The sequence below is a fragment of the Scyliorhinus canicula genome, chromosome 11 (genome assembly GCF_902713615.1).
Source record: "Scyliorhinus canicula chromosome 11, sScyCan1.1, whole genome shotgun sequence".
NCBI lineage: Eukaryota > Metazoa > Chordata > Chondrichthyes > Carcharhiniformes > Scyliorhinidae > Scyliorhinus > Scyliorhinus canicula.
Window position 1 is genome coordinate 125,649,680 of NC_052156.1, and position 27,128 is coordinate 125,676,807.

General features: G+C 44.3%; 1 protein-coding gene across 13 annotated transcripts in view; it reads right to left on the reverse strand.

Moving 5' to 3' along the window:
• The window catches only part of anks1b (ankyrin repeat and sterile alpha motif domain containing 1B), a 1,080,298-nt gene that overhangs the window by 1,043,286 nt on the left and 9,884 nt on the right, over positions 1 to 27,128 (reverse strand). The window contains exon 1 of one of the 13 annotated variants that reach the window (XM_038811313.1): positions 13,328 to 13,418. The exons of the other annotated variants lie outside the window; for them this stretch is intronic. The gene's annotated coding sequence lies outside the window, so the exon portion shown is untranslated. Of the gene's footprint in view, positions 1 to 13,327; positions 13,419 to 27,128 lie in introns of those variants that run through there. 13 annotated transcript variants of the gene reach the window in all.

Genomic DNA, 27,128 nt, shown 5'->3' on the forward strand with positions numbered 1-27,128 from the left:
TCCTTCTAAATTCCAACGAGTACAGTCCCAGTCTACTCAACCTCTCCTCATAATCCAACCCCTTCAGCTCTGGGATTAACCTAGTGAATCTCCTCTGCACACCCTCCAGTGCCAGTACGTCCTTTCTCAAGTAAGGAGACCAAAACTGAACACAATACTCCAGGTGTGGCCGCACTAACACTAACCTCATGCCTTATTACTTAAAGCATAGAGGTTGTGTGGCACAGTGATAGCATTCCTACCTCTGTGCCAGAAGCTCCACATTTAAGTTCCCGCCAGGATTTCTTGGCTACGGAAAGAGCATTTGTGCCCACAGCCCAATAATCAGCTCGCAAATCCTTCCCCATTGCTCCCCAAAATGGAAAATGATGCGTGTGAAGATAAGTTAATAACTACTACAACATACTTACAGTGGGGGACCCTCTAGAAAATTAAGACTGAAGATGACAACACATCTACATTTGATTTTTCCATTCTCCGGAAGCTTTTTGTTCAATGAGTTTAAGCATCTGAAATGTGGAATGGAACAATTTTCCACTTTAAACAAAGAATTACCATGAGCAGTCCCTGATTGGGTGAAGTACAAGCCAGGTCCCAAGAGAAGCTCTCTTAACCTTGCACAATGTGCTTCAATTCACATGAACACCTGCCATTACATCAGTGTCAAGTTTCCATTTCACATTCCAGTTATCCTCATAGTCGTGAGTGAGACTGTCAATTTAGTGCTGATTTGTCATGAGCTGTCAGATACTTTGTGCTTTACAGCTGTATGAATTGAGTCAAGAATTGCCCAAAGACAATTTAAATATGTTCTTTACAACTGGTAAGGGAAAGGAACTCAGAATTCAGTGTAACCACAATGCTGATTTTGGATGGAAAAGATGGGAGGAAGTTCGTTTTGGCGGTGCATAATGTATACTCAAGGATTGATTACTTCATTATGGGGAGGTTGTTGTTGGCGGGGGGGGGGGGGGGGAGTGGTGGTGAGGAACGCGGAATACTCAGCGATCATTATTTCAGATCACACTCCGCACCTGGTGAATGTGGTCTTGGAGGAGGCCTGCACAGAGGCCGGGGTGGAGTATGGATGTGGGGCTGCTTGCAGGTCCAGGTTTTGTGTGCGGATGGCAACAGTGATTGACGATTATGTGGGGTTCAATAAAAAATGGGGAACTCTCGCTGTCGGTGGTATGGGAAGCGTTGAAGGGGCAAGATCATCTCGTCTAAAGAGCAGGTGGATAAGGAGGCAAGAGGCAGCGGCTGGTAGACAAAAGTTTGGAAGCTGATGGGAAGTATCCCACTTCAGAACTTTTGGGCAGTAGAAAGGAACTGCAGGGCAGCAGGGTAGCATGGTGGTTAGCATAAATGCTTCACAGCTCCAGGGTCCCAGGTTCGATTCCCGGCTGGGTCACTGTCTGTGTGGAGTCTGCACGTCCTCCCCCTGTGTGCGTGGGTTTCCTCCGGTTTCCTCCCACAGTCCAAAGATGTGCGGGTTAGGTGGATTGGCCATGCTAAATTGCCCGTAGTGTCCTAATAAAAGTAAGGTTAAGAGGGGGGTTGTTGGGTTACGGGTATAGGGTGGATACGTGGGTTTGATTAGGGTGATCATGGCTCGGCACAACATTGAGGGCCGAAGGGCCTGTTCTGTGCTGTACTGTTCTATGTTCTATGTGGTTTGATATTTTATCAATAGGGAAAGCGGTACGCCAGTTGACGCAGGCAACGGGTGTGATATACAAATTGGGGGAGAAGACCAGTCACTTGCTAGTGAGACAGCTTCGGTGGCAGGCGGCCACCCGGGAGATTGTTCAGGTTCAGGATGGGGTGAGTGGTTGATGACCGCACCGAAGCAGGTGAATAGGGCATCTGAGGAGTTTTATAAGAGGTTGTATAGGTTGGAGCCCCTGGCGAACAAGTCAGATATGAGGGCATTATTGGAGGGGCTGCAGAGTCCCACAGTGGAAGAGGAGGATAGGGCAGGGGTGGAGGAGCCAGTGGGGATCAAGATGGTTCGAACACCGATTGGGAAAATGCAAATGGGTAAAGCACCGGGCTGGATGGGTTCCTGGTGGAATTTTAAGACATTTTCGGACAGGCAGGCGCCGCTGTTTGTGGAAATGTTTGAGGACACGGTAGCTAGGGAGGGTGCTTCCGGAGACGAAGCAGCAGGAATCTATTTTGCTTTTGCTAAAAAAAGGATAATGAACCCAGTGGGTCATATCAGCCAACATATCCAGCTTATGCTGGAGCAATGCCTCCCAGTGGTGATTGGGGAGGATCAGGCATCGTCTGTAAAGGGTAGGCAGTTGTCCTTGAATGTGCAGCGCTTGCAAAATGTGCTGCTCCTCCCCCCCCCCCCCCCCCCCAACCAGGGGAAGGGGGGAGCAGGAGGGCTGTTGGTGCTGGATGTAGAGAAGGCTTTTGAATGGGTAGAGTGGAGCTATTTGAAAAGTTGGAATGGTTTCGAATTGGGCCGAAATTTGTGGCGTGGGTCAAATTGTTATATAAGGAACCAAAGGCGAGTGTTCTTATATAAATGAGGTGAACCTTGGGATGTTTTCAGCTGCAAAGGCGAACGAGACAGGATTGTTCCTTGCCTCCCCCTTTTGTTTATGTTGTGGATAGAGCCCTTGGCCGTTGCGCCGATCCGAGAGAATAATTTGTTTGAGCCGGCGAGATTGGATGCTAGGTATCAGGGTTATGAAGAGAGGAGAGTGGTGAAAATGAAGGACTTATTTCTGGAAGGTTGGTTTGCAAGCTTGGAGAAGTTGGCAGAGAAGTTTGGGATTGCAGTGGCGGCGGCCGGGGGGGGGGTCCTTTGATAAGGTTCCCCACGGTAGGCTATTGCAGAAAATACAGAGGCATGGGATTCAGGGTGATTTAGCAGTTTGGATCAGAAATTGGCTAGCTGATAGAAGACAAAGAGTGGTGGTTGATGGGAAATGCTCTGACTGGTGTCCAGTTACTAGTGGTGTGCCACAAGGATCTGTTTTGGGGCCGTTGCTGTTTATCATTTTTATAAATGACCTGGAGGAGGGCGTAGAAGGATGGGTGAGTAAATTTGCAGATGACACTAAAGTCGGTGGAGTTGTGGACAGTGCAGAAGGATGTTACAAGTTACAGAGGGACATAGATAAGCTGCAGAGCTGGGCTGACAGGTGGCAAATGGAGTTTAATGCAGAAAAGTGTGAGGTGATTCATTTTGGAAGGAATAACAGAAAGGCAAAGTACTGGGCTAATGGTAAGATTCTTGGTAGTGTGGACGAGCAGAGAGATCTTGGTGTCCATGTACATAGATCCCTGAAAGTTGCCACCCAGGTTGAGAGGGTTGTTAAGAAGGCGTACAGTGTGTTAGCTTTTATTGGTAGAGGAATTGAGTTTCAGAGCCATGAGGTCATGTTGCAGTTGTACAAAACTCTGGAGCGGCCGCATTTGGAGTATTGCGTGCAGTTCTGGTCGCCACATTATAGGAAGGATGTGGAAGCATTGGAAAGGGTACAGAGGAGATTTACAAGAATGTTTCCTGGTATGGAGGGAAGATCATATGAGGAAAGGCTGAAGGACTGGAGGCTGTTTTCGTTAGAGAGAAGAAGGTTAAGAGGTGACTTAATTGAGGCATACAAGATGATCAGAGGATTAGATAGGGTGGACAGTGAGAGCCTCTTTCCTCGGATGGTGATGTCCAGCATGAGGGGACATAGCTTTAAATTGAGGGGAGATAGATATAGGACAGATGTCAGCGGTACGTTCTTTACTCAAAGAGTAGTAAGGGCGTGGAATGCCCTGCCTGCAACAGTAGTGGACTCGCCAACACTAAACGCATTCAAATGGTCATTGGATAGGCATATGGACGATAAGGGAATAGTGTAGAGGGACTTTAGAGGGGTTTCACAGGACGGCGCAACATCGTGGGCCGAAGGGCCTGTACTGCGCTGTAATGTTCTATGTTCTATGTAGAAGCGGGATTTTGCAAGGAAGGTTTTCCCAACGTTTCCAGTGACACCGCCCTCCTCGATGTTGGAGGTGATGGGGATGGGGGGGGGGGGGTTGGTCATCTCTGCGATTTAGGAGAGGATTATGGACGAGAATAGGGGTGATTGGAGGGGGTCAAGGCCAATTGGGAGGAGCTGGGGAGGAATTGGAGTAGGTGGTGAGGTGGAAGGTGTTGCTGAGGGTGAATGCCTCAACTTCGGGTGTGCGACCAGGGTTAATACAACTAAAGTTGCTGCGCAGAGCAGACCTGACAAGGTCATGGGTGAGCTGGCAGTTTGAGGGGGTGGAGGATATTTGTGTGCGATGGGGGAGGGGCCTGGCCAACCAGGTACACATGTTCTGGTCCTGTTCGAAGTTGGAGACGTTTTGGAGTTCTTTGTTCAGCACCATATTGTTAATCTTCCACTGGGACTTGGAGCCCAGTCCCCTGGGGGCCATATTTGAGGTGAGGGACCTGCTGGAGCTACAGACAAGGGCGGGCATGGATATTGTAGCCTTCACCTCGCTGATTGCTCACAGTTGGATCCTGTTGTGTGGAAGTCAGCTTCTCCGCGTGTGGCTGGGGGCCTGATGGAATTTCTGTATCTTGAGAAGATTAAGTTCACCTTTAGGGAGGCGGTTGAGGGGTTCCATAAGAGATGGAGTCTGTTTATTCTTCACTTTAAAGGTTGGTCACTGTCGGCTGCTATGGGGAGGGGATATTTTTCGAGTCATATATGTATTGGTTGGTAGAGTGTGGTGGGGTTTCTGTTATTATGTGTGTTGCTTTGTTCTCTGAATAAAATGTTATAAAGCAAATAAAAATATATTTTTAAAACTTCTTCTAACTCTTCCCCAACTCTTTTGAATTTTTAAATCCTAAGTTTTTTCTTTTAGTCCTTATTGGTTATGATCAAATAATCTTAAATCAATGTGTATCGTGGTCACTTGCCCATTGAGGTTCCACTATTCCTAGATTACGAATACTGTGCTGCAGGATTTTCTTGACACCAGTCAACAAACTACACGCACTATAAATGCCTGATGTGACAGATACGAAGAATTTTTCCTTCTGATTTTTCCCACTCCGCAAAAAAGTCTATTTGTCTTGTCACAGCGGATAGAGTAGGAGAAAAACTGAAGCACAGAAAGAGAGTACTTCCTTCATATACACCCTGGCACCAATTAAGGAGATGACATTATCGACTCAAAGTTTTAGCCCATGACATCAACATTCTGCATGCAACCATGGAATTCCTGGATTCAAAACCATTGCAATGCCTCAGCCAGCCAGTGTCGACTTGCTAACCAATCACCCTTTTCTTCTGTAGAATGAAATAATGGCCTTGAATTTCCATTAAGTGGCAATCAGAGTCAGGCTGCTACTAAAATCCAGCTGGTCCTTTCTCGCCCAGGCGAGAACAGTCTAGTGCAGAGGTTTTCCAAGGCCCTGTGTTGAGCGGTGGAGAGTTGAAGGTTAAGGAAGTCACGTCCCTTTGGCTGCTTTGTAGCAGCTAAAGGTTCCAGACACTTTGAGAAGTCAGAGAGAAAGTAAGTCTGTACGTTAAGTGGTAAGGGGGGAGGGGGTAGAAGAGGAGGGTCAGTACTATAGTTATCCAGGAGGTGAAAAGGGTTTTAATGCTAAACTTTTTCTGGGTAACTGTCACTAAGTCAGTACATTCAAATGTTTCCAACCACTGGGCAATTGCCCAACAGGCGTTTCAACTTCCTAAACAATTGCAGTGCAATACTTAATTGGGGACATTTGGAGAGTGAAGGGCTTTACCCCCCCCCCCCATGTGAGTGTCCCTTTAAGAAAGGTTTTGTTCGACCACATGGCTTGTAGCACAGCTTCAGTGATGTCATTTGTGGGTGGAGCTGGGCTGTGGCTGTCAGGTGAGAAGGGGGTTTAGTGTTTTGGGTTTCAGTTTTGGTTTGTTGCTTTTGACTGCAGAAGAAAAAAATCAGTGCTTTCCTGTTTTTAGTTTAAAGCTGTTCCAGTGAACTGAAAGCACATTGGATGTGGCAAACTGCCTTGGTAACTTTGAGTTACTTTCCGGAAGGAGTTTTGAATCTGCTGGTTGGAGGCTGGTCCAGAATCTCAGGGAAAAGGCCAATCCCATTCAAGTGAGATTACAGTGTGCTGGACGACGGCCTTGAAAGGGGTTTTGGTTTATTAGATTTTGTATTGAATTGGAACAGCTACTAAGGGGGATTCATTAAGAGTTATATACATAGATTACAGTGGCTGTTGTGTGTTTTTTCATGTTTGTATTTGCGAACAACTTCTTGCTTACAGTAGTGAACTACATTCTTATAATAAACGTTGTTTTGATAAAAGCATCTAGGAAGTCTGATGAATCTGAAGTGAAGGCTTTTGTGCTCATCCTAGCCAAATTCAACATAAAAATTATAGGTCAGGTGAGCTTCATAATATACTTTGGCGTTTGTAAGACCTGGCCCATAACACCCCCAACTTACAACACCCAGAAGCTCAGATTGTAGCAAATTTGGTACTCATGTGTGCAAGACAAAGCTTCGGCAATATGTCCCTCATTTTAGCAAAACCTTTGGGATGTTTACACTGGGACAATGCAGACTCTGGGCTCAACCATCTCCACTGCCAAGTCAGGCTTGGGAACCAAATAGATAGAAAGAGACTTCAATTGTATCACAGAAGAGTGCCCAGACTAGCCAAATAACAGGGTCAGTCATTCAATGGGAAGTGAACATGTTGGGTGGGAGGGGCCGGGTGGTGTGTTTTACAGAGGTGGCCCGCAGTTTGCTGGTGGAGGGATCTTCTGGTCCCCCTGGCATCAATGGGGATCCCCGTTTTGTGCACCCCCACCTCCGGGAAACCCAAACTGGTGACGCTGTCAGCAGGACCGGAAAACTCCGCCGGCGGGAATGGCTGTCTTCTCTCAGGGTAACAGCACTTCAAGATCCTTAACATCTGCAAACCACTGCCTTTCTTGGTATCAAAAAGCTGAAGGCATACCAGAGCTCTGAGACATCTCAGGCCACAGGCATCTCGAGAACCCACAACGGCGTCTCAGCAACCCTCCACTACTTTGTTACAACCTTTGCAAGAACTGCTGAAAGCTCTCAATAAGACAGCATTCCAGAGAGACAATTGAATTCACAACAGGGTGATAATTACCGCTGGACATTTATCTAACACAATAAAATTATAATCCACTTTGAACATTGTCCAGAATATGTTCCTGTTGTTGCTGTGGTCTTGCATTGTCAATGCATATCAATAGTGGTCTTTGGGCAAATATATTTCATTACTAATGAAACACAAGGAGAGACATTGGATATGACTAAATCAAAAGGAGGCAAGGATCATTTTGCTGAAGCACTCTTCATAACATTTGCCACCAGAAAGTGCCAGCTGCAGGCAACTGTTGGGAGTCCACTCACTTCCCCATCCTGGGCCATCAGTGCCCTCCCCCTTAACATACGGTTCACCTAATGTAGCTGATGCAGAATAAAGTTATGCAAAATGCAGTTGGGCTGATAAATGACAGGTAACAAGTGCCAGGCAATGAACATTTCCAACATAGGAAAATCAAACTGTTTCTCCTTGATCTTCAACGGTATCACTGAATCCCCAGTCAACATCCCCCACGGGGCTTACCACAGACCACAAACTGAACTGGACCAGCCATATAAATACTGTGGCTATAAAAGCAGGTCAGAGACTGGGAACTCTGCCGCATGTATCTCACCTCGTGACTCTCAAAATCCTGGCCACAATCTACAAGGCATAAGTCAAGAGCATGATGGAATACTCATCACTGAAATGAGTGTAGCTCCAACATCACTCGAGCTCAACATCATCCAGAACAAAGCTGCCCACTTCATTGGCACCCCGTCCATCACATAAACATTCACTCCTTCCAGCACTCACCCAAACAGCCAGCAGTGTGTACAATCTACAAGATGCACTGCAGCAAATTGCCACGGCTCCTTTGACAACACTTCAAACCTGCAACCTTGACCATCTAGCAGGTGAAGGAGATCAGACACATGTGAACACCACCATTGGCAAATTCTGCTCCAAGCTATAAAGCATCCTGACTTGGAACTTCAATCCCTGTTCCTCCACAGTTGCTGGATTATGGTCTTGGAACTCACTCCTTCAGAGCAATGAGAGTGTACCTACGATACATGGACTGCAGTGTTCAAGATGGCAGCTCACCACACCCCCCCCCCCCTTCTCTTTTCTTTAATTTAAAGTGGCCAATTCTTTTTTTCCCAATTAAGGGGCAATTTAGCGAGGCCAATCCACCTTCCCTGCACATTGGGATTGTGGGGGTGAGACCCACGCAGACACGGGGAGAATGTGCAAAAGGACAGTGACCCAGGGCTGGGATTGAATCCCGGTCCTCGGCGCCATGAGGCTGCAGTGCTAAGGACTAGGCCACCGTGCCGTCCGCACTACCCCTTCTCAAGTTCAATTAGGGATGGACAACACTGGCTGATCCAGCGATGTTCATTTCCCATGAAAGTATAAAACCAAACTACTTTTCATACAGGACACTTTTTGTGGGGTAGTGCTGCAGGAAGTGCCAGACATGATTGTCCCTTAACAATTCCAAAACGCAATGATGGCTTCGTTTGAGCCACCTATTTAACTGGAGCAGAGTTCAGCAGCCAAGAGCACATTCCTGATAGAAGCCATGAGCCAAATGTGCAGGAGGTACAGTCCGCGACACCAGGCAGCCAGCCTCGCACTTGCTATGCAGTGAGAAGAAGTGGCAGCACAGTAGATGGTTGCAGTATAACCATGGCACATCTAAAGAAGGCACAGACTTGCCTGAAAATCACACATCAGTTGCATATTTTCAAAACTTGCAACTCATGAAGGCACAGGGATCATCTGAAGGATTTTTTTTTAAAGTTCATGGGATGTGGGTGTCGCCAGATGTGTCAACATTTATTGGCCATCCCCAATTGCCCTCGAACTAGGCCATTTCGGAGATCATCTTAAGAATCAACACATTACTGTGGATTCTGGAGTCACCTATAGGCCAAACCAGGTAAAGATGGCAGATTTCACTGGGCAGCACGGTGGCGCAGTGGGTTTGCCCTGCGGCCTCACAGCGCCGAGGTCCCAGGTTCTAGCCTGGCTCTGGGTCACTGTCCGTGTGGAGTTTGCACATTCTTCCTGTGTTTGCGTGGGTTTCACCCCCACAACCCAAAAGATGTGCTGGTTAGGTTGATTGGCCACGCTAAATTGCCCCTCAATTGGAAAAAATGAATTAGGTACTCTAAATTTATAAAAATAAAAGATGGCAGATTTCCTTCTCCAAAGGGCATTAGTGAACCAAATGGACTTTTATGACAATCAGGTCATGGTCATCATTAGACTTTTTAAATCATTTTTTTTTTTTTTTTTTTAATTGAATTTCCAATTTCACCCTCTGCCAGGGTGGGATTCGAATCCGGATCCCCATAATATTACCCTGGGTTTCTGGATCACTAGTAGCATGGTGGTTAGCATCAATGCTTCACAGCTCCAGGGTCCCAGGTTCGATTCCCGGCTGGGTCACTGTCTGTGTGGAGTCTGCACGTCCTCCCCGTGTGTGCGTGGGTTTCCTCCGGGTGCTCCGGTTTCCTCCCACAGTCCAAAGATGTGCGGGTTAGGTGGATTGGCCATGCTAAATTGCCCGTAGTGTAAGGTTAATTGTTGGGTTATGGGTATACGGGTTACGTGGGTTTAAGTAGGGTGATCATTGTTCGGCACAACACCGAGGGCCGAAGGGCCTGTTCTGTGCTGTACTGTTCTATGTTCTATGTTCTATGTCCAGTGACAATTCCACTACCTCACCACTTCCCCAGTGATGTGGGGCCAGCCAATGACCAGGGCCTCAGGAACACTGGAATTCGCCAAAATGACAGAATCCTTTTCCTTTACTTCCAAACGTACATAGGAAAAGTAATAAAGCTGTTGCTATAGATAGAACACATTGCATCAATTAACTGCTACTTTAAAAAAGTATTTGTATTTAAGTTTTTCATTTTAACAAATAATGCAACAAAGCCACATGAATGGCACAGCTCACGCAAAGTAAAAGTCTCAACATATATGGATGGCATCCCTACAGTGCAGGAGGCCATTCAGCCCATTGAGTCAGCACCGACCCAGGCCTACTCCCCACCCTATCCCTCTTGCCCTACCTAATCTGCACATCTTTGGATTGTGGGAGAAAACCCACACAGACTCGGGGAGAACGTTCAAACTCCACGCAGTCACCCAAGGCTGGAATCAAACTTGGGTCTCTGGTGCTGTGAGGCAGCAGTGCTGACCACTGTACCACCATGCCGATACTATGGGGAACAGGAGAACAACAGTATAATTGGCTCAGCACAATTATTAGGCTCCATTTGGTGCCTCTATACACACCACCAGCGAATAATAAGAGAAGGATAATGTCATGAAAACATGGTAAAATGGTGCACACCTTCCCACGTGACGATTGCTCACTGTGACCACGAGAGTGCAGGATAAACTTTTTGTGCTATGTTTGGGTACTCACCAGAACATATCTCCCGCAACCCCAACAACACCAGCAGCACAAATGACGTGCTCTAAGCCTCCCTGCAGGAGTCAATCAGATTCTTAAATCCCACCATAACAAAAATAGAAAAATACAAAGATAATACACAAGAGCCCCAGTTGTAGAAGGATGTTTTACACATACCACTCAATGCCAACCTCAGGCATGGTACAGAACAATCATCGTTCCCGATATTTATGCAGGGAGAACCAACAGCTATAAATTTGGATTGTAGTCAGTGCTTCCCAAAACATTAATTGATTGATTGATTGATAGATATTTATTGTCACATTAAACAAGATAGGAACATGTTCAGATACTTGCAGGTAACATGTTCAGATACTTGCAGGTAACATGTTCAGATACTTGCAGGTAAAGGCATTTGCTAGGCGACAGGTAGAGGGATTCCCTTTGCTGCCCTCGTGGGGGACGATGAACAGTGTGCTTTCGGGGGTGTGGGTCGGAGAGGGGAAGGTGTCTGACATCTATAAGGTAATGCAGGAGGTGGAGGAGTCGTCAGTGGAGGAGCTGAAGGCTAAATGGGAGGAGGTACTCGGGGAGCAGATAGAGGACGGGACTTGGGCGGAGGCCTTGGAGAGAGTCAACTCTTCCTCCTCATGTGCGAGGCTTAGTCTCATCCAATTCAAGGTGCTGCACCGGGTCCACATGTCTGGGATGAGTAGGTTCTTTGGGGGTGAGGACAGGTGCACCAGATGTTTGCGGAGTCCTGCGAACCATGCCCATATGTTCTGGGCATGCCCAGCACCAGAAGAATTCTGGAAGGGGGTGGCGGGGACGGTGTCGAGGATGGTTGGATCCAGGGTCAAACCAGGGTGGGGACACGCGATTTTTGGAGTTGCGGTAGAGCCGGGAGTGCAGGAGGCGAAAGAGGCCGGTGTCCTGGCCTTTGCGTCCCTAGTAGCCCGTCGAAGGATTCTGTTACAATGGAAGGATGCAAGGCCCCCAAGCGTGGAGACCTGGATCAGTGACATGGCAGGATTTATAAAATTGGAAAGGGTCAAATTTGCCCTGAGAGGATCAATACAAGGGTTCTATAAACGGTGGCAGCCTTTTCTGGACTTCCCGGCTCAAAGATAGGTATCTTGGTCAATAGCAGCAGCAACCCGGGGGGGGGGAGGGGGGGGGGGGGGGGGTGTTCTTTATTGTAGTTTCTATTATGTAACTTAATATTGTGTTAATTTGCATTGTTGTTAAAATGCTGTGTTGTTCATGGAGGTGGGGCGAATGTTTATGATTGCTAATATTATTTTTATTTTTGGTATTTTATTATGGTTCGTTGTTGTATAAATTCAAAATTTTTCAATGAACATTATTTCAAAAAAATAAATAAAACAAGATAGGTTAAAAAAGAGAGAGCTACCAGGAGCATAAATTCTCAGGATAAAAGAGGACAAAGATACAACCACAAGTCTGTATTCCTCTGGAGCACGCCCACCCACAAATGAAAATGCTGCTCGTTTTTAAGGGAATGTCCTACCCATAAGGGGGGGGGGACAAAAGGATATCAGCCACAGTACAGGACTCGGCTCAACCCCCAGACTCTCATGCAATTAGGAGTCAGAAAACCAAAAATATTCAAGCACATCAAAAATAGTCAATCTCTCAGAATGTCCCTAATGAGGGCCTTCGAGAAAGAACATCCCAAGCATAAGAAGGCAACAGAATATCAATGACAGTACCAGACTTGGCCTAGTCCGGCACACTGTGACAAAGGAGGCAATACCCTCAAGACACCCAGCACATGCCAGGACTCACCACCCAACTGGCCCTGCACCTCACTAACCCCACCCAGGCAACGTACCAACCTACTGACCAAAAGTGGGTTTATAATAGCACGTTTCTCATGCAGGTGGAGAAGAAACTGCCTCCCATCCCCACCTCGCCATCCCCACCCCAAGTAAACCCCAAAACATTAGACACAGGGCAGCATGAAGGATATTAGGGGACAGGGCAGTGCTGCCTCGGAGACAAAAACACTGCTTCCCCATGGGAGACCCAACCACAACGAGGTGGCTCTTCATGAAACCAATACGCAAGAGCATCAGCGGAGGGCACCCAGCTTCCCCCATCAAGCCTACCACCAAAATGAAGGAGGACTCCGACAGCACAGAGACAGAGCATTCAGACTCTCACTTCAACAAATCGAACAGGGATAAGATGACCACACCACACCTAGCACCACCACTCATTTCCCCTGACCCCAATTGCCCTAAAAACGCTAACCACAAGAAAGATTCAGAAGGAACTCAGTCCTTCCAGGATACATGACCTGCACAGACCTTTGAAGGAGACAAGTACGGATTCTCAAAATTTAAAGCAGCAACAACAAAAAAAGCAAAATACAAAATTAAAACCCAATCCTCAATCCAAGTGAGGACTAATCTAACCCTATCACCCGCAACACCAACCTTCCACCCATTACCTCAGCATCGCTCCACTCATCTTCTCTATAAACAAGTTAAAGGTGTCTAAAATTCACCCCTTTCTCATGATGCAAGGATCACAGCACATAAAAGAAAGGACTGTGCACAAACTACACATCACTTCACTGATTCAGTATGGTTTTTATTATAACAGGATAACAAACTACCCTTACCTTCATGTTCAAGCATCATACATCCTTGTCAGGGGAAAAGACGACAATGTGAAATCAACAGCATACGGAAAACTGCACCACCGAGCCAAGATCATCATCCAGAACATCGTTCACAATGGCAGTTATCATCCCAATTCTTACAACATCACCGAGGAGTAGGCCCACTTACCAACAAGAACCGCCACTGCCGGCTGGGCCCCACCCCAGCCATCTCCAACTGCCCCAATCAAATGAGGATTCTCTCCAATTCAACTTGGCTCCTCACCACCAAACTCTGACCAGGATCATCCAAGGAATTAACGCAAGGCATATCCTCCCAAAAAAAAAATAATGGTTGAATGTGCATTAGGATAAAATAAAGGATCAAAGCCAAGTGGAGGCACAGCTGGCGAAAACACAGCTGTTCCTGTGCTCACGTCCCGTTACCCCTTCCCATCAATTAACTGCTTAACAGAAGCAAACACTGTGGGCTGACTATGTTACTGATATGTTGTGTGACAGCCTGGTGAGTACCCAATGCGAACATAAGAACCAGGAGCAGATGTAGGCCATCTGGTTCTTCGAGCCTGCGAAGGAGTGAAGCATGGCAATGGGTGATGCTGTGATAACTGTGGAAGTTGAAAGGCGAAACACAGCTTTGAAAATCTCCTTTGAGAAGCAATGCACAGCTCCTCAGAATTGCAGGTACAGTGTTCAGGGCCTGAAATCGTCTGTGCTGGTAAGTATTTCTGGGAGCATTCTTTCCATTCTCTCACTTTGCAGCAGTAGCTCTGATCAGTCTTTTCGCTGTTGCTTCTCTTCTGGTCAAGGGGGCGGGTGGTGTGGGGAATGGCAAGAAGCAAGTATATTTCCAGAAGCGAGGGGGAGGGAGTAAACTTGGAGATGTTGTTCCAAAATGCAAATCTGTTACGGAAACAATTCTCTTCAGATGACTGCTTTACTAATCCAAACGTTACATACTGACCAGGATTTTACAAACCTTCATCAGTATTAGAATTTGCTGTACATTTGCCTCCCAGAATATTCAGTAACGTTCCAACAGCATCGCTGAGCACGTCATTTACTGAATATCATAGCTTATTCTAATCAGAATTCTAATTTCACAACCCACAGATGGGTAGTCCTCCCACACCATCATATCATTTATATCCATCTGACATACTTCAGTTCCCTCAATGCCAATCTCGTGCCTGCTTAATCACGCGCTGGGATGACGACTTGTACTATTATCAGTGCCAAGATGGAAGTTGATCAGTTTGTGTGCCAGGAGACCAATTGGATCCCCAAACTTATCATTTTAGAAATTAAGAGATTTGCATTCATAAAAAAGGTCCACACATCTTTAACTCAGCAACACCCTGCTCGCCAAGCAAATCAGAGCCTGATCATTAACAACTGCAATTTTCTGTGGATGGTGTAACCGAACGCTCAAGGCTTGAATCCATTCATCATAAAAGGCAAAGTGTCAAACAGTTAAACAGGAAGTGGCAAAAGTGAGCTTTCACTTGCTCTGTCGCCAACACCGTTCATGTATCAGTCAGCTAAAAACAGGAAACGCAAACAAACACTTTTGTTATTATGGTGTAAAGAATATTCTGCGAAAGGATCAAATGGTTATATTTTAAGGTGTGCCTCCTGCATATTTCTTGCTTTCAGCTTTGGTCCCAGATTTTCAATTTTTTCTGGGGGGGGGTTCCCCAAATACTCAAAAATGTCAAATTTATTTCCCTTCACATATTCAAAACAAAGCTGACATCACAAGGTGGTCAAATCAGGGAGGCATTTCCAAAGTGAAAACTACTGGTACTATTTTCAAACACTGAATTATAGTTTTAAAAACTTGATTTTACCAGTTACACGCTGCTTAAGCTGCAGTGGGAACTGAAACAGGGTAAATCAGAATTCACAGGAATATATATTTTTGACTTTGTGAAAATATACTCAATATTCCTTACCAAGAATTGGTACACGTAGGCATTTTTTAAAAAATGGGTGTGATGTGGGGAATAATAAGCATATTAAACCGAATTGATAATTCACAATTCTCAAATAGAACATAGAAAATAGAACATAAAACAGTACAGCACATAACAGGCCCTTCGGCCCTCGATGTTGTGCCGAGCATTGTCCGAAACCAAGATCAAGCTATCCCACTCCCTGTCATTCTGTTGTGCTCCATGTGCCTATCCAATAACCGCTTGAAAATTCCCAAAATGTCTGACTCCACTATCACAGCAGGCCGTCCATTCCACACCCTAACCACTCTCTGTGTAAAGAGCCTATCTCGGACAACCCTCCTATATCTCCCACCCTGAATCTTATAGTTATGCACCCTTGTAACAGCTACATCCACCCGAGGAAATAGTCTCTGAACGTCCACTCTATTTATCCCCCTCATCATCTTATAAACCTCTATTAAGTCGCCTCTCATCCTCCTCCGCTCCAAAGAGAAAAGCCCTAGCTCCCTCAACCTTTCCTCATAAGACCTATCCTGCAAACCAGGCAGCATCCTGGTAAATCTCCTTTGCACCCTTTCCAATGCTTCCACACCCTTCTTATAATGAGGTGACCAAAACTGCACACAATAAAAATGACCTGGATGACACATGTTATGGATTATGGGACAAACAACTGAAACAGAACTAGATATCCCAATCAATATTTCCCTGCCATGCATCAATGATGTGGTACTGAATTTGCTCGCTCCCACAGGTACACAGGGGGGCTGACACTAATGTCCCATCTGTGGAGGATGGCCAAGCAGGGGCCGTGGTTGGGTAGATCACTCTTCTCTTGGAAGGTTAAAACCAGGCAGCCCTTTTGTTGGGTTTGAGGCCAGGTGCTTGTTTGTCATGTCCAATGATTCCCATTCATTTGTCCAGCTGGAATTTGTGCTGAAGTCCTGTGTAGGAGTGTTTTTCCAAATCAGCCTTCTTGATGGGAATTGCACTTTGAGTGGGCTGAATAGATCAGCATGAAGTGGCAGGTGGGGCCCATTGAGGAATGTTTCTATCATTTTCTGGGTTATTGCAAGTCGGCGGATATGCGGAGCAGAGGGAGCGGTGTTGAGCTAGTGTTACAGTAATGACATGTATGATAGCATTCGGCTGGGTGTATGTGAGATGATCTTGACCAAACAGGGGCACAATATTCTGCTACTGAATATGAATAAATCAGTACATTAGTGAGTGAGAATCTTAGATAAGTTTGGGTGGGCTAGGAAACAGCACGGGGCAACAAATATTGATGGGATTTATTTATAGGCAACCAAACAGTACTGGTAATGCAAAGCACACTATAAATCAGGAAATTAGAGATGCATGTAACAAGGGTAATGCAGCAATCACGGTGACCTCAATCCACATGTGGACAGGGTAAACCAAATTACCACTATTGTTGAGGATGAATTTCTTGAATGTTTATGAAATGGTTTTCTCGAACAGTTTGTTGACGAGCTAATGAGAAAGGGCTAATTAACAATTGTGTTGTAAAGAGTGATCACAATATCATGTAAAAGTTAAAGTTTGAAAGTGATGCATTGCAATCCAAAACAAGGGACTTAAATCTAAACAAAGGAAACTCCAAAGATATAGAGGCAAGTTGTGGTAGATCAAGGAACTACATTAAAAGATATGATGGTACACGAGCAATGGCTAATATTTAATGAGTTAATACATGGTTTACATTAAATATACATTTCTTTGAGGCACAAAAAACCAACAGTAAAAATGATCTAAATTTGGCTAACAAGTTTAAGATTGATGTAGTACAAAGTTATAATGTTGCCAGAAATCTAGGAGTTTTTTTAAAGAATTTAAAGGAGAAGAAGAAACTGATAAAGAAAAAGAAAATAGTATAAGAGCAAACTAGCGAAAGACATAAAAGCAGACTATAAATTTCTCTATGGGAATGTAAAAAGGAAATTTGCATAATAGAGAATAAGGAAATGGCAGAGAAACTAAACAAATAATTTGCATCCATCTTCATGGAGGAAGATACAAAAACATCCCAGGAATACGAGAAGCAAGGGGCGTGATTCTCCCAACGGGAGACCAAGTGCCGACGCCGGAGTGAAAGCCGGAGTGTTTCACTCTGGCGTCGGAGGCCGCTCCTCGCCCCCGATTCTCCCACCCCCAGGGGGCTAGGAGCGGCACCGTGTAATTTCACACACCGGGCCTTGGCGCACGTGTCAAATGACGCGGCCGGCGGCGCTTAAATGACATCACCCGCGCATGCGCAGGTTGGCCGGTGCCAACCCACGCATTTGCGGTTGCCGTCCTCCCCACGCACGCCCCGCAAGACATGGAGCATTGATCTTGCGGGGCGGCGAAGGGAAAAGAGTGCGTCTTTTAGAGACGCCGGCCCACCGAGCACCCGCCTGGTGCTCGATCCTCCCTCCCCCCCCCCCCCCCCCCCAACCCCCACAGGCCGCACACGCAGCGTTCACGCGCTGTTCACGCCGGCAGCAACCAGGTGTGTTTGGCGCCGGCGTGAACCAGTCGCATTGGGCAGGTTGCTCGGCCCATCGGGCCAGAGAATCGCCACTCGACCATTAGAAACGGCGAGCGGCGATTCTCCAAGCAGGCCTGTCGTAAAACGCAGCATGCCATTTGGGGGGGGGGGGTAGGAGATTCGCGTGTGGGTGCCAGGGTGGCGTGGCAGGAATCGCCCGGCATTCCCGCGATTCGCCCACCCGGTATGGGGGACGGAGAATCGCGCCCAAGGTATTCGAAAGAATGAGGAACTGAAAGAAACTATATTCGTAAAAAAAAAAGGTAGTCCTAGAGAAATTAGTGAAACTAAAGTTGCTAAACCCCATGCATCTACACCCCAGAATGTTGAAAGATGTGGCTGAAGAAATAGCGGATGTATTGATGGCCATCTTCCAAAATTCGACAGATTCAGAAACAGTTCCTGCAGATTAACGGATACAAAATGTTACCCCATTGTTTGATTGAGAAAATGCTAGGATTAATTATAAGGGATGCGACAACTGAACACTTAAAAAAAATAATGGTAGGGTTGAGAAGAGTGAACATTGATTTGTGAAAGGAAAATCATGTTTTACAAACTGTTTTGCGGATGTAACAAGCAGAATAGATATGGGGATAAACCAATGCATGCGGCTGATTTGGATTTTCAGAATGCTCTCAATAACGTATCACACTGGAGGTTAGTAAACAAAATTAGAGCGCATGGGATTAGGGGTAATACAGTGGTATGGGTTGAGAATCGGTTAACGGACAGAAAACAGTGCAAGGGTTATTCTCGGTTGGCAGGCTGAGCTCACGCAAGAATCAGTGCTTGGGCCCCAGCTATTTTCGATTTACATCAATGATTTGGACATGGGTCGAAACGGTGAGCTGACAACACAAAATTAGGTGAGAAGGAGAGTTGCAAGAAAAATGCACTGAAATTTCAAAAGGCTAAGTGAGTGGGCAAGAACATAGAAGATGGAAGATAATGTGGAAAAATGTGAAGTTTTCCAGTTTGGTAGCAAAACAGAATGCGCAGCATTTTGTAAATGGTGAGAGAATGGCTAGTGCTGATTTCCAACGGGATGTGGGTATCCTTATTCATAGTCATTGAAAACTGGCATGCAAGTGTCTCAAACAATTAGGAAGGCAAATTATGTGATCGCCTTCAATCGCAAGAGGATTTGAATACAGGAGTAAAGAGGTCTTCCTGCAATTGCGCCAAGTGCTATCTTACCAAGAGCCCTGGTAAGACACAATACCTGGAATATAGTGTACAGTTTTGGTCTCCTTACCCCAGGAAGGATATATTTGCCATCTGAAGTGAGTGCAATGAGGTTCACCATTCTGTTCCCCGAGATGGCCTTTGAGCAGAGATTGAGACGACTGAGCCTATATACTTGAGAGTTAAGAGGAATGTGAGGCAATCTCTTCAAAACATACTATTCTCACAGGGTTCGGCAAGGTAGATAGAGGAAAGAGTTTTCCCCTGACTGGGGATGTCTAGGACCAGGAGACAGTGCCTCGGAAAAAAACATACGCTATTTAGGACCGAGATGAGGAGAAATTTCTTCCAGAGGGTGGTCTTTGGAATTCTCTACCCCAGAAGGCTGTACACACTCAGTAAATGAGTATGTTCAAGACAGTAATTGGTAGATTTCTAGATAGTGAGACATTGAAGGATTTGGAGATTGTGCAGGAAAATGGCATCGAGGTAGAATATCTGCCATGATCTAGGTTTTTTTTTTAATTAAAATACCCAATTCTTTTTTTCCCCCAATTAAGGGGCAATTTAGCATGGCCAATTCACCTACCCTGCAAATCTTTTTGGGTTGTGGGGTGATACCTACACAGACACGGGGAGAAAGTTCACACTCCACGCGGATAGTGGCCTAGGTCAGGATTGAAATCACATCCTCGGTGCCGTGAGGCAGCAGTTCTAATCATTGCGCCACCATGCCATGATCTAGTTGAATGGTAGAGCAAACTCAAAGGGCTGAATGGTTTACTCATATTTCCCTTGTAACCAAAACTAGAAAGTCCCAAGCTCTTTCCCATGTTGCTCAGTAACCAACCATTCGGTATTCACCGCAATTATAACCTTAACAATGTTACGGTGCCACAGTGGTTAGAACTGCTGCCTCAGAGCCAGGGACCCGGGTTTGATTCCGACCTTGGGTGACTGCTTGGAGTTTGCATATTCTCCCAGTGTCTGCATGGGTTTTTTTCCAGGTGCTCTGGCTTGCTCCCACAATCCAGAAATGAGGATAGGTAGACTGGTCTTGATCAATCTGCTGGATAAGGAGGATAGGGTGGGGAGTGGGCCCCAGGTAGAGTGCTTTTCAGAGGGTCAGCGCAGACACGATGGGCCGAATGACCTCCTTCTACACTGTAGGGATTCTATAGAACAAGTAATTCAGCTCCACCAACCAATGTCAGGAACTACCCAGCCCATGACTAAACAGATCTTATCTTTACCTAAATTGTTCCCAAATACTTTCAACCACCGATCCAAACTAATCCAGAAAGATCAGAATTTCAGCCTTATGAACAAGGGAAATTAATTCCATGGGCTTCCAATTCTTTCTGTGCAAATAAGTTTTGCCTTCCATCTGTTCTACATTTATGTTAAATCTGTAACTGGAACTCTTCAATGACTGGAGACAATCGACTTCCATCTATGCTTTTTTTTAAATTAAAATTTAGAGTATCCAATTATTTTTTCCAATTAAGGGGCAATTTAGCGTGGCCAATCCACCTACCCTGCACATCTTTGGGTTGTGGGGGCGAAACCCACGCAGGCACGGGGAGAATGTGCAAACTCCACACAGACAGTGACCCAGGGCCGGGATTCGAACCCGGGTCCTCAGCGCCGTAGGCAGCAATGCTAACCACTGTGCCACCGTGCTGCCACGATTTCCATCTATGCTTTATGTCCTATCATAATTTTAAACATTTCAATCACATCGTCCAACAATCTTCAATTTTCTAACAAATAAAATTTAAAGCCTTTATTCGTATTTATTCATTTAAAAATCACACTAATCTGCATTTCATCGTCTCAAGTGTCAATACTTCTTCAATAGCATAATTCTGCACACCATATACTAATTAATTGAGATCTTCAGATTTTATATTCATCTTAGCCTGCATTTTTTATGCCTCACATTTGAGATCATGCTTCCAAACAGATTCGATGATAATGCCATTGCTATTCAATATGGCTGTTCAGATATTAGCATGCGTCAAGTTTTGCTAATGCTGAATAAAATAGAACTGTCGCTAATATGGATATCATTTCAAAATCAGAGTGTTAATGGGGTAATTGGTCCAAACCCCCAATTTCTTGCAGCACAAGCAAAATAAGATCCCACATCGTGTGTCTCCACAATCAAACATGGTGGAGTGCCATCATAAATCATTAGGAGTAAAACATTTAAAAATGTATGCTTTTTTAAAAAGTAAAATGATCAACAGAAAGTCACAGTATGGCTAAACGGTTATAATCACCCACTACCACATTTTCTGTTCAAGAGCAGCATTATTATCCACCAGAGCATTAATTCAATCTGCTACAAGAAGCCAGCTCACAGCTGAGGAAACAGTCTGTGCAGTGAGCACTCTGAGCCAGTCTTTGCTTGTTTGATCTATTCAATTCCACTCAATGACACTGTCCCATCAGATCTGTCTCAGAAAAGCCAGAACTGAAAAGCAAACACCGACAATATCTTTTCCAAAACACATTGCTCGGGATTTATTTATTCAACAGTTCTTAATTGAGAAAACCTTATTTTACAATCAGTACATAACTTTTCTTTTCAAATTACTATTTGAATTATTCAACAACAATAAAAAGACAAGTAATGACAATTTCATTGAATGGTTCTTGCATAAAGCCATAGTTAGGTCTGGTGAATCTTACTTATGCGGCATCCCTGATCCTCTATTTAGCCACTTTGTAACTAAAAACAATTAATATCCATAAAATGATTCTTTTTTGAATCAAGGTTAATTTTAATACAGTAGCAGTCAGACCTGCCTCAACGTCCATAATAATTTGACAAAACAATCTTCATCACATCATCAATTTGATGGTCGTCTCACAGTTTGGGATCAAGGAATACAATACTGTAGAGCATTTTGGAACTGAGAGCAGAACGCAATTATAATGGAGAGCAAAATGATTCTTCTCTAATAAGTTCAAGGTCCCAAAAATTAACAATGCAGTGATAACTTCATCACACCTTCCATTGAGGATGTGAAGCAAAGCTTAAGAGCCAGAATGAATGGGATACATTAGTGGAAAATCGCAAGTGTAGGAGCTTGTTATTGAAGGATAATGAACTTGCTGAGATAAGGGAGTTGGTATTTGAAGTCGTGAACCGACTCATGACTGTAAACTGAATAGCCTTGAGAAACAAGGAAGATGACAGGATATGAAATGTGGGAGCCGCTTGCAACTATAGCTAACACTTGCTAATTAAGCTAAGACTGCTACATACTCATTGCCAATAGATAACCCCAAAGTCTGTAAAATTATGTACTGGAACTCGTGCAATAACAAATTTACGCTTTGTAATGGGGGCGAGCTCAAGTGAATGCAAGGGACAGCCCCCTAACAACACATATAAAAGAAGGATGTTTTGAGCAAAACTTTGGCACTCTCCAAGGTGGTTCCCCGGAATACATAGAGGGTGGCCCCGATCGTAATAAAAGATATTCCAAAGTACGAACGTGTTCGAGAGTACTTTCTTCCGGACTGAGAGACGAGTAAAAAATCAGATTCACACCATCTGTACATTTAATTTACAGCAGGGAATCACCAAGAGTGGCAGGGAATCACCAAGAGTGGAGTCAGAGATCTTCAGCCAAGACTCTGGGAAAAACAAAACTGAACGTTTTGTAATAACAGAGCTTGGAGCAGCCAACAGCAAAAGACTGGGACTTCATTAACCCTGAGCTCATACACCGCACAGGGCTTTCTACAGATTGTGCATGTATCGCAGGGAGGAATCTGGGCACTCGATCTTTTACACAAATACTCATTAAAGGTGTTTGACATTATTTAAATAAATAAGATTTAAATCATTTCATTCGTACACGCAGATAATTTCATCAAGGCCCGAATATCTCACTACAGAACATAGATATTTTTGCAACTGACCAAAAAAATAAAAGCAAATATATTGATCTTTTGCATAAAGCACCTGTTCCCTTCACACTCTCCTGATTTGTCACACCTGGGTACTACTTTTAATACTTTAGACTGAGGTACCATTATACTTCCTTTTCATTCCACTTCCAAGTGTTTGGAACCCTCAAAATGTCGATTCCACTATGCGGTGCTTTGAGGAAAGTTTGCATTTTAGTTTTTTACTGAAAGTTCTTACCAGGTTAAAGTATTTATTTTTCAACAATTAGAACTGGATTCCTTACCCCATGTCAACTTACCATGCTGTAACTTACACCCTCACACCTGTAAAGACACTGTAGTGTCACCACTGACAGGAGGGTGTGATTATCGTTCAAGTTTACACAAGCAATCTTCATTATGAAAATGTGTGCAGGAATTCATAATAACAAGATTGAGAACAGGAATTAAAGCTTTGTAGACAAGAACTTCAGACTATTCTGCTTAATATCTAAGCCTATATCAAGGCTTCGAAAGAATGACTTCTGTTGTGTTATGCTTCATAAGCTGCTTCCTCATTGTATACTCTGACAAAGGAAGGTTCAGACTTGGAGATAGTGTAGTTAACAATTCTCCGACTTGAGTTCAACTCTCCTGCTAATCTTGCTATAGTAACTCAATCTAACTAACCAGTCTGCTCTAATCCATGCGGTGGGTGTGATGCTTCCTGATCTGCCCCTGTCTCTCTGAGTGTCGTCTATGGAAAAGAGAAAGAGCATGTGTGCCCTGTCCTTTTATATGGGTAGCCCCCTTGTGGTAGTGTCACCTCTGGGTGTGTCTTGACTGCCCATTGGTCATGTCCTATCTTAATGACCTATTGGTTGAATGACTGTGTGTCATGATGTCTCTGGTGCTCCCTCTAGTGTTTAATCAGTTCTAGTGTATCTACATTCACCCCTTGTGTATTTAGTGATGCATATCACCACAACTTCCAATCTTCAAAATTCCCCTTTAATCGTATATATAACGCAAATTGCTCAAATTCTATAGAATTTCCCCAAAGACAACCAAGATGCATCTTAAAGATGCCCGAAAGCTTCCCTTTGTGGTACTGCTGGAACATTGCTGGATCTACTTTCACTCGAGTTGGCTGGCATTTAGCAAGACAGATCGAACAGAGAAATATCGCTCAATGGGAATCTATCCATATGGAACAATCCTTAGCACAATCCAGTAACTTGAACCCAAGCATTGAACAAAGAATTTCCAGATTGAATTCCTGCAATCTTTTTGTAGTCTGTTAAATTCCATGATATATTCCTTCATGCAATATATACATTTTTTTAAATCTATCAAAGTCTGACCATGCCACATGCACCCAATAGATCATTTTTCTTGTACATTTTATCCATGAAACTTAATTGAACATCCAAGCCTTCAACACTATCCAGCTAACAGGCATCCAACTGACAAAATACTTTGCTGCTGATTCTACTTTTACCAGGAAGCAACAATGCCAAAGCCATACCTCCTTTTCTCTTCAGTAACGCCGTAACATGTGTCCACACACTCACTATTTTTCCAGTGATCGTAAAGTTCAGATTCAGAGAACAGCGGTGAGTAATCAGGAGTAATCATACCCTTTTCTAGCTTTCATCCACCATTTTCCACAAAAGTAACTCTGATTATAATCTTCTGTCTGAAAAAGAATTCTTTGTTTCCAATCTTTTATCTTTAGCCAACCATTTGCTGCTACCATGCTAATTCATTTTGAAGCCATTTGAAGTAGGGAGTCAAATTAATACTGGAATTATTACATGATGCAACATTAGAAATAGCTGCCTCCTCCTTTCACAAAACCCAGTGTCCCAGAAGTCTCTCTTTATAGGTGCTCAAGGTAGTTAATCAATTCCCTCCATCTTTTTAACCTTAAGAACAAGATTAATATCCCATCAACGTGGGTCACCCCTTCACAAAACACCTCTGTTTACTCTGCAAGTTCAGGATCACCCCAACATTAATTTCCCACCCCACAGTCCCTTCAACCTGTGTTCAACCTCCTACACTCCCCCAGTGAAGCTTAAGGAACAGACACTCCTCTTCCAATTAGGCATGTTACAGTCTTATGGACTCCACATTGAATTTAACATATCAGATCATAAAACCTTTCAATTTGGACAGATGTTGATATCGATTATGCTTTTGCCATTTACCGTTTTATGTTTTGTTTCATTACCACCCACCTTTTGCTTGACACTATCATATTTAATCACTCCTACCTATCCTTCCACCCGATCATGGACCTTTCCTTTTGTTCTTTCCTTCCACACCCCCCCCCCCCCCCCTTTACCCTGCCACTGTATACTTGCTAAAAACTATTCTCTGTAATATTTTTTAGTTGTGACGAAAGGTCGCTGACCTGAAACAATGACTCGGTTTCCCTCTACACAAATGCTGCATGATTCTGCTGAGTATTTCCAACGTTCTGTTCATAGATCAGAGTTTCAGCATCCACAATATTTTGTCTTTCACATCATATATTCTTTCTTGTGCTAAAAATTAAAGTTTCAACCTATTCAAGCATTGTTCATGTACATTTGGTGCAGCATGTTTAAGAACCTGCATATCAAGGAAGCATTTCAATTTTTAATGTTACGTGCCCAAAATACATTCAAGAAAAGTACAGCGCAGGTCTCAGGAGAATCCATGTTTTTTAAAAACTCAGTAACATGCCAGAAAAATAACACTTTCCTGCTGTGCCTAAAAAAATCATGACCATAAACCGAAGAGAGCCTCTGAGCAAGCACGGCTGCAGAAAATTTACATACAATGTTTGGTAGGTAAATTGTGGTTATTTTTAACGGTTCCATTCATCTATTAGCCCCTCTGCCAGGTCATAAAAGAACGGGCAAATTTGGAAATACTTGCACGTGCCACTCAACCCCTAAATCCCAACAATGTTTTTGCTTGCCTATTTGTTTTATCCTGCATTCTACATACCTCTGTGCACAATTGCAAAGGAAATTCTAGGCCAAAGGTTTGCAGCATTATGGGTAGAGTAGCATCGTGAGTTTGAGTATATGCTGCTTCCAAACAATGGCATTAAGAGGCTATGCCCCTTCAGTTTTAAAAACCATGATGATTTTTCAACTCTCAACTGATTAGAAATTTTTCAATTTTAACAGACAAAGTAAGCTGCTTAAAATTGCAAGGCCTCATTTAATTGTGAATAAGAATCTGACAATTCACCCTCAGGCGAGTGTGAAGGGAGAGACATTTCCTATATCCCAGACACATATTGAAACTCGTAACTTACTAAGGAAGAGACATAAAAAATGCAAAGCACTAAATATTGAAGCAATTGCTGCCACAGGCCATCCCACCCAAAGTCTCTTGGAAGTACACAATTGGAGGAGTATTTCAGGGCAAGGTACGTAGGGCAAGGCTACCAACCAATAGAGGGAGATTGCAAGTGACAAAGGCCAGAAGGTCTTCAGCAGAGGAAATAAGCTGAGGGCTCTCTCCCTCTTTTGGAATAAATGTGTCACCCAGTTCGAAAAGCTAACTGTACTAAAAATCTAACTCTACCAAAAAAACCTGTCAGCGATCTGAGATCTCGTAATAATTGCAACATCTTCTACATCTGACCACATCAAAGAAAGTAGCCAACCCAAATCAGCCACAACATTTAAAATCTACACTTCAGGAACAATCAAAAGGACACTTAATTCCAGTGTGGGTGTGTATGGGGAGGTGGAGAAAGGGGGGGGGGGGGGGGGGGGGGGGGGGGGGAACATGACGAATGAATGTTTGATGTCACCTTGTTATTTTTCTCAACTTTAACGGTAATAAATTTGCTTTTTGAATCCCGAATGGCTCCCTATTGCACATCTCTTAAATTATAAATTACACTTAACATAGAACATAACAGCACAGAACAGGCCCTTCGGCCCTCGGTGTTGTGCCGAGCATTGTCCGAAACCAAGATCAAGCTATCACACTCCCTGTCATTCTGGTGTGCTCCATGTGCCTATCCAATAACCTCTTGAAAGTTCCTAAAGTGTCTGACTCCACTATCACAGTAGGCAGTCCATTCCACACCCTAACCACTCTCTGAGTAAAGAACCTACCTCGGACATCCCTCCTATATCTCCCACTTGGATTTGAAAAAGAAACTTAAACTTTTGTTGTGGCCATCTAATGAGGTTGAATCAAGGGGTGTCAGTTCATCCCTTCTCACCAGGTTGTAACAGGAGTTATATCAACAAAATGAGACAGGGAATATGTTAGAGAGTGCATTTCAGGAAGTGCACTGTATACAAAAGATTATACAGTAAGAAAAAGACCCACACTTATAACACAAA